We start from the raw sequence: 11,110 nt of genomic DNA on the forward strand, positions 1-11,110 counted from the left end.
TTACTTAAATTGATCTGCCTGAGAATAAGCATCAGGGTCATTTTCTTTTCTTATCTCTGGTTTCTCAATTTTTCTTCTCCCATATCACAAAAGAAAGGCCTTCCTCCCACACTTCCTGAATCTAGCTATGGGGCATTGTCCTTGATGTAAAGACTTTGGGATGCAAAATAAAAGGACATTTCAAATACTGCTGGCCAGGAAGCCTGCTTTAACCAAAGCAACATCAACTCCCTCATCTACCTCATGGAACGGCATTTCCAATACCATGTTAATGGCTATTTTAATAATTACTTATCAAAAATTTTTATATATTTAGATTGTTTGGATCAATTGTGTAATTAAATCCAAAAGAATGTTTTTTGACACTGAGAGCCTTATGGTCTTAAAAATTTTATTTTGAATTTCAATTTATAGGTGTAGTTTTGCTTGAGTTCTGTGTTCTCATAGTTCTCTGTGATATGTATCTGTATGATTTTATAGTGAGTAAAAGATTTTCCAATATAAAATATGTTACAGTAAGGTAAAATTCTTCATGGGAGTTAGAATGGAAATACAACTTTAGGAAGTAAAAGGAATGATATAAAATGCCTGATTATTAAAGAAGAGCTTCTTTATGTATGTTTAAATGGATGATGGTGGAAATTAAATTATGATGATGTTATTTTTTCACTGAATATTTTTTGGAGTGATGCAACATTTGTAATACTCCAGGAGTTATGTTCTGTGCAACTATTTAAGCTTATAATGAGAAATTTTAGAGTCAACTTTAAAATTTATGATAGACTACATAGTTCTTCACAATTATTTTAGGGAAATATACACAAAAATGCTTGAATATCACAGTTGAACATCCCAGTAATAATTTTTTTTTCCCTAAGAGAAGTGATGAGCTACTGTAGGGTTTTAAGCAAAGGAGAGACATGATCTGATTTCCTTTATAAAATCCCCTTGGCTGCTGGGAGTTTTGGGGATGGACCATAGAGAGCAATGGTGGATATTAGTGATCAATTAGGAGGCTCTTCCAATTGCTCAGGTAAGAGATGGATGCTGGCTTGAACTTAAGTATTAACTTAAGTAGTGGCAGTGGGAAGAAATGTACGAGTTCAGAAGATATTTGGGGGTGAAGTCTGATAGAACTTGGTGATAGATTTGGTGAGAACAGGTTTCTGGCTTAGATGACTTGGTTGATGGGGAGCGTCTTCACTTATATGGGTAAGACAGAAGGAGCAATAGGTTCTGAGAGGGTTGGGGGAGCAGCACAACGCCCATCTCTGGGCTGACTATGACTGAACCACCACTCTTGGGGAAGTTGGGGGCGGGTATTGCCTTTCTCTGGTATCTCTGCATAGGTGGTTCTTACAGGAGGCAGATCAGAGGTAGTTATCTGAAGAGGTGTAACACTGGATTCTAATTCCAGCATGCTTATTGAAGAATCCTGTGACTTTGGGCAAGTCACTTCACTTTTCTGGGCCTCAGTTTCCTCATACGAATGAAGCAAGGACACAGAGCTGCCTCTAGTTTCTTTGGAATGATTGATGTGGAGGATAGAATTCACTTTCCAGGCTGGAGCTCTCTTGTGGTATCTTTTGGTTAAGCAAGACAGACTTCTATTTTGGGATGGAGGTATTTGAGTAATGAGGAGATAAATTCTTGACAATGATACCATAAATTATCTCCCTTATGGGGTTGCTGTGGAGACTACGGTGCTATTAATGGGTCTCCTTGGTTTTCTCTGGCTGGAGCTGGAGAGAAGGAAAGATGGAGTTCTGGACCCCTGGAAGGAACTTCACCCATCTGCAGGAGGTAACTGAGACTACACTATGCTGAGGTTGGTGGGGGGCAAAGGACAGTGCAGGCCCCAGGGGAAATCCCCTGTGAAGGCAAAGGCAGGTGGACTTGAAAAGCAGTGAGGATAATTTCCTTTGCCTTTCTTTCTATATTTCTGCAAAGTTTGATTCAACACAACAGCCTGGGCCTGCTCTGGGGAAATGAACAATGGACTTTGTCCTTACGAAGTAAGAGCCAGAAAGGGCATGTGTGTAGCTTGCCTTGCTGGTTCTCCTGATGCCAGGGTGAGTTTAAGAAGCGTGTTTCAAAGGTGGTGACTGGTGGCAAAGCAGTGGTGGCATGGTGGTTTGAACAATGGTGTTAGGAGTTCCCATGGACAGTTCAAGTGGGAGAAAGTTCCTTGATGTGAAGCCCTAGGTGATCAGGTCCCTCTCTTGCCAGCCTCTTCCTTTTCCACGCACTCATCCTCTCACTAAGCCTCAGCCACACTGGCTTCATCTCTGCTCCTCAGACATGTCTTGCTCCCTGCTGCATCACAGGGCCTTTGCATACTCTGTGCCTGGAACACTCTGCACTTTGCTTGGCTGACTCCTTTTCTTTCTTCATGTCTTGGCTCAAACATCACTTCTTCAAAAAGCCATTTCCTGAGTAAACTCGATTTCTCTCCTTTTCATATATTTCAGCAATCTGTTCTTTCTCTTCATAGCAAATGTGGTGAATCATAACCACACAGTTGTTTGTGTCTTGGTTGATCGGGTTCACATGACTGTAAACTCAGCAAGGCAGAACCAGGTCTGCTCGGTTTACCATGGAATCCCCAGCACTTAGAATAATGCCACCACATAGCAGATGCTCAACAAAAACCTGTGGAATGAGTGAATAAAGTTCCACCTCCCAAAGACGCTAGCAAGAAGGGAGCTCTGAAAGAGAAGAACCTGATCATGTCATTATGTAGAAGGAGGATGGTCATATAAAACAAGGAACCTCATCACCACCTCACTATGGGTTTTTTGAGGAATGAATGGGAGGATGCAGGTGACATGCTTCAAGCAGGGAGCCTACAGTGGTCACAAAAGGTTGGCCCTGTTTGTGTGGGGGGCTTACCTTGGAGAAATTGGGAGATGTTCATATGCCCTCTGAGGGGGCTCTGCAATTCACTGTGAGCCACTTGGCAGGTGACCTGGGAGTGAAGTGAGAAGAAGCCAAGGGTCAGTGTAGCAGTGCTGATGACGGTGTAGGAGGAAGCATCTGCAGGCGGGAAGACCTAGTTCTGAAAGGCTGGAAGCTCCATGCCATTTTTGAGCCATTTCACATATATGTTTTCGGCAAAGAAGCCAGTTGAGGTGCAGGTGAGATTCACTAGTTGGCCTGGGCTAGCCCTGTTGGAGGGGCCAGAAATCTTTGGAAGAGAGAGCTTAGCTTTGATCAGAGCAAGGGTGAAGAGAAGAAGGAGAGAGAAGAGAGAGAAATGAAGAGGGAGAGTTACTCTCTAGCACAATAATCACCCTCATGGTTCACTCTGCTTGACTTCCTGCCCCAGTCTCTCACTCTCATCTCCAGTTTTCTCCTCTTCATAAACTTTATCATTACCCTTCCTTTTTTTTTTTTTTGAGACGGAGTCTCGTTCTGTCGCCCAGGCTGGAGTGCAGTGGCGCAATCTCGGCTCACTGCAAGCTCCACCTCCTGGGTTCACGCCATTCTCCTGCCTCAGCCTCTCTGAGTAGCTGGGACTACAGGCGCCCGCCACCACGCCCGGCTAATTTTTTTGTATTTTTAGTAGAGACGGGGTTTCACCGTGGTCTCAATATCCTGACCTCGTGATCCGCCCGCCTCGGCCTCCCAAAGTGCTGGGATTACAAGCGTGAGCCACCGCGCCCGGCCTATCATTACCCTTCTTGTTATAACGGCCAATCAACTGACCTCACTGACTTTACCTCTGAGCTCTCCCAGCCTACACTTGGAAATCAGACCATAGTGATCTTGCTAAAATGGAGATCTGACCATGTTATTCTCTTGTTCACCTTCCTCCTGTCCCCTCTTATCCTCCCTATCTTCTTCCCAAAGTACATTGCTTAAAAAGTCACATAAGGTATATCCCGGAAAAGCAGCAGACCCCTGGTTTCCTCTCCTTGCAAATATTATAGACCAACAACTTTTAACTATTTTAGTGGATTCTTTGGGCATGTCTCTCTGTGTTTCTATGTTGATACTAACTTACTTAAACTGTTATTTTCAAATTTTCTCATTTTTTTCAGTTTTATATATTATGGATCTACCTACTGCTATGGAAGATGATGCTCTAGCTCTCTTACCACTCCTTCTGCCCACCATCCACATTTCTCCTCCTCACATCCTCCTATTAAAGACACATCATAATTTTTTGTTTTATCAGTATTCAGCATTTATATTATTATGACCAAATGAGCATTGTTCATAATTGGGCCATTTAATATATTATAATTATATTTCCTGTCTTGTACAGCTTTTTGTTTTCTGCAGAGGTTTTTTAATATATATTTTTTAATTTTTAATTTTTGAGGGTATGTAGTAGGTGTATATATTTACTGGGTACATGAGATGTTTTGATACAGGCATGCAATGTGTAACAATCACATCATGGAAAATGGGGTATCCAACCCCTCCAGCATTTATCCTTTGTGTTACAAATAATCCAATTATACTCTTTTAGCTCTTTTAAAATGTACAATTAAATTATTATTGACTGTCATCATGCTGTTCTTTTAATGGTGTCATTATTTTCATTTGCTTCATTTTCTATGAACTTATGACAAACTCATCCCCAAGCTTTCTGCCAGATTTCCTTCATGTTTGAAACAGTACTAAGTACTGCACTGAACTTCAGTATATTCAGGAGTGCACAAAGATTTTTCAGGGGATCGTATAGGCTTGAATTAAAAAATCTTTTTATTATGATAAATTATTATGATAAATTATTATAATAAATTAGTAAACATACATAAAAACAGAGAGAAAGTATTCACGATGGCATTTTAATAGCTATCGACAAATGGCTGATCCTGTTTCGTCTACACTTCTCCCGTCAACTGCTGGGTTAGTATTTTTTATTGTATATATTTAAAGTGTAGGACATGATGTGTAGCTATACATATATTTAGTGAAATGATTATTACAGTCAAGCAAATTAGTATATCCAGTATCTCACATAGTTACCAGTTTCGTGTGTGTGGTAAAAGTATCTAAAATCCTCTCTCTTAGCAAATTTCTTGTATACAGTACAATACTATTAACTATAGTCCTCACGCTGTACATTAGATCTCTGGGCTTATTCATCCTATATAACAAATTTTGTACTTGTGGACTTCCATCTATCTCCCCATTTTTTCAACTTCCCATCCCTGGTAACCATTGTTCTACTCTTTTTCTATATATTCGAGTTGTTTTGATTTTTATATTTTACATATAAGTGAGAGAAATTAAAAATAAAACTACCATATAACCCAGCAAGGTTGTTTTCAGGTATATACCCAAAGAAAATGAATTCACCACCTTGTAAATGTATCTGCACGCCCATGTTTATTGCAGCATTACTCACAATAGCTTAAGATATGGAAACAACATAAATGTTTGTCAATGTATGAACGAATAAAGAAATTGTGGCATATGTATACAATGGAATATTATTCAGCCTTAAAAATAAGAAGATCTTGCCATTTGTGACAACATGGATGAACCTAGTGAGCATCATGCTAAGCGAAATAAGCCAGACACTGGATTGTTTTAAGGTAAATACCAGACATGATATTATTTCATTCTTAACTACTTCAGCATGTAGAAGAGTTAAGAATTTTTTTTTTAAACAATAAAATGCCATTATTATACTTAAAATTTAATAGTAATTCCTTAATATCATCTAACATTTGTCAACAGTCAAATTTTTCTGCTTGTCTCATAAATATAACTTTACAGTTGGTTTGTTTGAATGAGGATGCAAATTAAAGCCATATGTTACATTTTGTTGATGCCTTTTAAACCTCTATTAATCTAAAGGAGTTCCATTCCTCTTTGTTCTCTTGCCATTTATTTGCTGAAAAAACCAGGTCGTTGACTCTGATAAATTGCCCACATCCTGTACTATTTCCCAGTTTCCCAACTACATTCAGCTGCAGTCACTCGCAGTGGTAGTGGGCTTGATAACACGCCCTTTACTGACTGGCTTCACCACTCCCTACTGGTGTTAATTGCACTCAAATCCTTGTCTCTTACGGTTGGCTTCTCACTGAACCTATCTCTGTGTTTTAAAGTCCCTCGAAATAATTAGTCTTTGTCTAGTTAAGCCATCAATATATAGTTAGATTAATTAGTTTTACTTTAGATTTAGTAAGTTAGATTTTTAGGATTTTTTTCATTTTGGAATTTGTTTATTAATTATTTAAAAATTCATGTGCTTACAAAGTCAAAACGTAAGTCACAGCACATTCAGAGAAGTCTGGCTTCCCCTTTGTCCCTTCCATTCTGTTCCCTTTCTCCTTTACATGTAAATTTTCAAATTATGATTTTAGTTTATTCCTCTTTTTCTAAAAAAACAAGAAACAAGGCCGGGTGCGGTGGCTCACGCCTGTAATCCCAGCACTTTGGGAGGCCGAGGCAGGTGGATCATGAGGTCAGGAGATCGAGACCATCCTCGCTAACATGGTGAAACCCCATCTCTACTGAAAATACAAAAAAAATTAGCCAGACGTGGTGGAGGGCACCTGTAGTCCCAGCTACTCGGGAGGCTGAGGCAGGAGAATGGCGTGAACCCAGGAGGCAGAGCTTGCAGTGAGCCGAGATCGCGCCACTGCACTCCAGCCTGGGCGACTGAGCTAGACTCCGTCTCAAAACACACACACACACACACACACACACACACACACACACACACACACGAGACAATATGCATATGCTTGTATTTCTCACTCTTGTAAACATAAAAGGTAGTGTGCTCCACACACTCTTCTATATATTTTCCTGTTTAATGATATGCTGTGGGTCACTCTGAAGTGGTGTGCTGAGTTCCTCCTTATGCCCTTTTAAAGTCACATCATACCAATGTGCGGCTGTACCATAATTTAGTAGGCAGCTCAGCTTTTGCTCTTACAAATAGTGCTGTGATGAAGAGCTTAAGGATAAGTCATCCTGCACTTGTGTTAGTAGATCTTTGGGATACATTTCTAGAAGTTGAATTGTTGGGTCACGAGGTAATTTTGCTAGATATTGCCAAGTTCACCTCTTCATGAGTTATATGATTTTGCATTCCTAACAGCAAAATATGGAGTACTTGTTTTGCCTTAGCTTCCACAACAGAATGTGCTGTTGAACTTTTGGATTTTTGGTCAAGCAGATAGGTGAGAAACCGTGTCTCAGTGTAGTTTTAAATTTGCATTTCTTCCTATACAAGGGTGGTTGAGCATATTTTTATATGTTTGAAACATTTGTATTTCATTTTCTATAACTTGCCTTTTCCCATTTATTGCCCATAATTCTAAAAAGTTGACTGTCTTCTAAAATTTTAGAAGCTTTCACTATATTAGGGATTATTTTTTGTCTATTTTTACATATATTTACATTTTGATGTAAATATATGTAAAATACATATTTTACATATATTTACATTTTGATGTAAATTGCAAAATAGTACACACACACCCATACACAAGTTTCTTTTTGTACAATGTGATCAAAATTATAATTTTTTTATCTTTCTGCATTTTGAGTTACAGTTGGGAAGGTTTTCTCCATTTGTAGGTTATAAAAGAATATATATATATGTTTTCTTCTAGTACTTAAATAGTTTCATTTCTTACATTTAAATCTCTGATCCACTTGGAATTTATTTTGGTGTATAGTGGGAGGAAGTAGATAGATACACTTCTGGATTTTTCTGTGCTGTTCCATTGGTCTATTAACTCTTCAAATGATCCAACACCACAGTTGAAAAGTCTCTTCTTTGTCCACTGACTTGCCTTCATACTTTTTTTAAGCAATCAATTGACCATATGTATGAGTCTATTTCTAGAATCTCTATTCTGTTCCATTGATCCACTCGTCTATCTTGATGCCAATACCACACTGTATGATTACTATAGCTCTATAATAAGTTTCTGTTCATGAGGGATATTGATCTATAGTTTTGCTTTTCTATGATTCTTTATCTCTAATGCTGGCCTCATAGAATGGGAAGCCTCACTTCCTCTTTAATTTTCTGAAATAATTTGAGTAAAATTCTTAGTACTTCTTCCTCAATTGTTTGATAGAATTCCTCAGTGAAGTCATCTGAGTCTGAATTATTCTTTGTCAGAGGCTTTTTAAACTACAAATTTAATTTCTTTAATAGATATAGAGATAATTAGGCTATTTATTTCTTCTTGAGTGAGCTTTAGCAGTCTATGTCTTTCAGAGAATTTGTCCATTTCATCTAAGTTGTTAAGTTTATTGGTATAAAGTTTTTCATAAAGTTCCATTATAATCTTTTTAATATCTGTGGAGTCTGCAGTAGTGTCACCTCTCTCGTTATTGATATTGGTAATTTGTATCTTCTTTCTTTTTTCCTGATTAACTGTGCGGATATGGGTTTATTAATTTTATGAATTTTCTCAAGGAACCAGATTTTGCTCTTATTATTTTTTCTATAGTTTTTCATTTTATATTTCTGATTTCTGCTCTGTTCCTTATTATTTCCTTTCTTCATTTTTTCCTACTTTTTGAGGTCTCTGAAAAAAACCTTTCTTCTGTCCTAATATAGGGATTTAGTGCTATGAATTTCCTGCTTAGTACTCTTTTGGCTGCATGCCACAAATTTGGTATGTTATGCTTTCATTTTCATTCAGTTAAAAATATTTTCTAGGCCAGGAGTGGTGGCTCATGCCTGTAATCCCAGCATTTTGGGAGGCTGAGGCAGGCAGATCACTTGAGCTCAGGAGTTTGAAATCAACCTGGGCAACACAGCAAAACCCAGTCTCTACAAAAAAATACAAAAATTAGCTGGGCGGGGTGGAGTGCGCCTGTAGTCCCAGCTACTTGGGAGGCTTAGGTGGGAGGATCACCTGAGCCTGGGAGGTTGAGACTACAGTGAGCCGTGATTGTGCCACTGCACTCCAGCCTGTGGGACAGAGTGAGACCCTGTCTCAAATAACTAAATAAATACATACATACATACATACATAAAATACTTTCTAATTTTTCTTCTGATTTCTTTTCCAATAATGTATTATTCATTAGTATATTTAGTTTTAAAATGTTTGGAGATTTTCTAGAGATGTTTGCTTTTTAAATTTAATTTCTATGACTACTGAGGGTTAAATTAAATAAAAATTAAAAATAAATAAATTTAATTCCATTGTGGTCAGAAAACACACTTTGCGTGACTTGGTTTATTTAAAACTTACTGAGACTTATTTACAGCTGAGAATACGATCTATGTTGGTAAATGTTTCTTTTGTAGTTAAAAAGAATGTGTATTCTCTTGTTTTGGGATGGAGCATTCTATAAATATCCGTTAGCTCAAGTTGGCTTATAGTGCTGTTCAAGTCTTCTACATCTTTACTGATTTTCTGCCTCCTTGTTTTACCAATTATTGAAAGAGAGGTGTTGAAATCTGACTATAATTTTAGATTTTTTCTATATATTCTTGCAATTCTATGAGTTTTGTTTTATGTATTTTGAAACTCTATTATTATATGCATCAGCATTTAGAATTGGTATATTTTATTGATCAATTGATCAGTTTATTATAAATGATATTCTATATTCTCATAATTTCTTTGTTCTAAATATACTTTGATATTAATGTAGGCATTCCATATTTAAAAAATTATTGTTAATGTTTATATTTTTCTGTCCTTTTATTTTTAATCTATTTTTGCCTTTATTTTTGAAGAGAATCGATTCTCCGCAGGCAGCAAATAGTGGATCTTACTTTGAAAAATCTAATGTGAAAATCACTTTATTTTAATTAGGGTGTTTAAACCATTTACATTTAATATGATTATTTATATGACTAGGTCTAAATCTATGATCTTGATACTTACTAGCCTCATCTCTTTTCCAGTGAACCTCATTTTCTGTCTTCTTTTGGATTGATTTTTATGATTCTGATTTATCTCTTTTGTCAGTTTATTAGCTATTACTCTTTGTTGTGTTATTTTACTGGTTGTTTTGGGATTTCTGGCATACATTATTAACTCATCATTATTTACCATGAGTGATAAGGTATCACTTCACATATAGCATAAAATTCTTACAGTAATATATTTGTATGTCTCTCTTCCTGGTCTTTGTGCTATTTTTCTCACACATTTTACTTCCATGTATGTTATAATCTGTCAAATATATTATTATTGTATTTGCTTTGAACAGTTGACTATGTTTTAAGTACATTTAAATATACTTTTAAAATATTTTCCCACATTTTTACTATTTCTCTTGCTTTTAATTTCTTTGTATATATCCAGGTTTCCATCTGTTATAATTTTACTACTGTTGGAAGGACATCTTTTTAACATTTCTTATAGTGCAGATCTGTTGATGATGAATTCTTTCAGCTTTTATATGACTGATAAAGTCTTTATTCTTCACTTCAAAAATTGTGGTAAAATACACATAAGATCTGCCATCTTAACCATTTATTAGTGTACAGTTCAGTGACATTGAGTACATTCACATTGCTGTGCAACCATCACCACTATACGTCTCTAGAATGCTTTCCATCTAGCAAAACTGAGAAAATAAATGGAATGCATCACAAATTTGCATTCCATCTGTGTACACAGGCCATACTAATCTCTGTATCATTCCACTCTTAGTATCTGTGCTGCCAAAGTGACTACTTAACTCCAGCCTGGTGACAGAGCAAGACTGGCTCAAAAAATAGATAAATAAATTAAATGCTTAATTTTATTTATTTATTTTAAAAGACGTTTTTGTTAGGTAAAAATTCTAGAATGACTTTTTAATTATTATTTTCTTTTTAAAAATGCTTTAAATAGCCAGGCACGGTGGGGCACGTCTGTAATCCCAGCATTTTGGGAGGCTGAAGGGGGTGGATCACCTGAGGTCAGGAGTTCGAGACCAGCTTGGCCAACATGGTGAAACCCCGTCTCTACTAAAACTACGAAAATTAGCCAGGCATGGTGGCAGGTGCCTGTAATCCCAGCTACTCTTGAGGGTGAGGCAGGGGAATCACCTGAATCTGGGAGGCGGAGGTTGCAGTGAGCTGAGATCATGCCATTGCACTCCAGTCTGGGTGACGAGGGTGAAACTCCATCTCAAAAAAAAAAAAAAAGCTTTAAAGATGTATCCCCAT

General features: G+C 37.2%; 1 non-coding gene across 1 annotated transcript; it reads right to left on the bottom strand.

Moving 5' to 3' along the window:
- Positions 1-10,530: 10,530 nt before the first annotated feature.
- Positions 10,531-10,634, bottom strand: LOC116461613 (U6 spliceosomal RNA). Its single transcript, XR_004246138.1, has one exon. It is a non-coding gene; the product is annotated as a U6 spliceosomal RNA (small nuclear RNA).
- Positions 10,635-11,110: the final 476 nt, after the last annotated feature.

The sequence above is a fragment of the Hylobates moloch genome, unplaced genomic scaffold, assembly GCF_009828535.3.
Source record: "Hylobates moloch isolate HMO894 unplaced genomic scaffold, HMol_V3 SCAFFOLD_21, whole genome shotgun sequence".
Classification (NCBI taxonomy): Eukaryota; Metazoa; Chordata; class Mammalia; order Primates; family Hylobatidae; genus Hylobates; species Hylobates moloch.